Consider the following 1,293-nt stretch of genomic DNA (forward strand, 5'->3'; position numbering starts at 1 on the left):
GTTTTGACAACAGACGTTTTCTTATTAAATCTACCCCATCAGTTATCTTGTGCTTCTTATTAATTGGATTCTCAAAAGTACCCTAAAAAGACAAAGCAATTATTTATTAATTATAAAAGTTAATTTATTACATCCTCATTAAAACAAGTTATCATGTGTAAAGCAAACTTGGGAAAATATAAAAAAAAAAAAGGCATTAAAATTTTTTAGCATAAATACCTCATCCTTGTAATAAGGACATAATATAAAAATAAAGTGGATGATCGTAGATATTTTAATAAAAGTCATTAATTTATAATTTCCCCTCAAATTATGTGTTAGTAATATTTTCATGACTTCAATTAAAGGAATGTCACATAGTCTTTACAAGATGAATAATAAAAAAGGAGGTTTTCAAATTATCCTTATTTATCCTCATTATCTTGTTTTTACATATTTTAGACATATTTAATGGAACATAAAAAAAAAATATATATGTTGTATATATAAATGAATTAAACAAATTTTATTAAACTGTAGGAAAATAAAAGACAATTAAAAATAGTTTGCTAAAACTATTACACATAATTTATTTTAATAAAACTAGTTTTGACAAAAACAATTTGTTATTAAATTTCATTAAAAATTTCTAAAATACATAAACTAATTTAAATGGTCACAATTAAATTTTTTTTGTATTAATTTTTTGATAGCAAATCATAATTAAAAATAAAAATGTGTCCAATATGTTAAAATGTTTTTAAATTAAAATAGCTCTCAACTCTTTGGAAATTTATTATTTTTTATTTCGTGCTTCCACAAAATTTCTAATAAATATTATTAACGGCCAAACTAATTGGGTTCACAAAATATATCTGCCACTTTGCTTTATTATCCATTAATTGATAATTTATAAATTCTTTTCTCCAATAATACTATGTACTATTAAATAAGTATGCATTACACCAGGCATAATGGTACCAATATTTTAATATTAAATATTCCTACATGTGAAAAATTATTTTCTACATAAATTGGGGATACATATTCAGTTCTGTGTAACGGGATCATTTATTCAAATTTGGGATATTAAATAGGTTTAACAAATAGGATGATAATATGATGATAAGTATGATGATAAGTATGATGATAAGTATGATGATAAGTATGATGATCAGTATGATGATAAGTATGATGATAAGTATGATGATAAGTATGATGATGAATATAATGATAAAAAATATAATTATAAATAAAATGATAAATAAAATGAAGGATTAAATAATAGATAAAATGGATAAATGTTTGCTCCAC

Source organism: Plasmodium cynomolgi, chromosome 8 (assembly GCF_000321355.1).
Source record: "Plasmodium cynomolgi strain B DNA, chromosome 8, whole genome shotgun sequence".
Classification (NCBI taxonomy): domain Eukaryota; phylum Apicomplexa; class Aconoidasida; order Haemosporida; family Plasmodiidae; genus Plasmodium; species Plasmodium cynomolgi.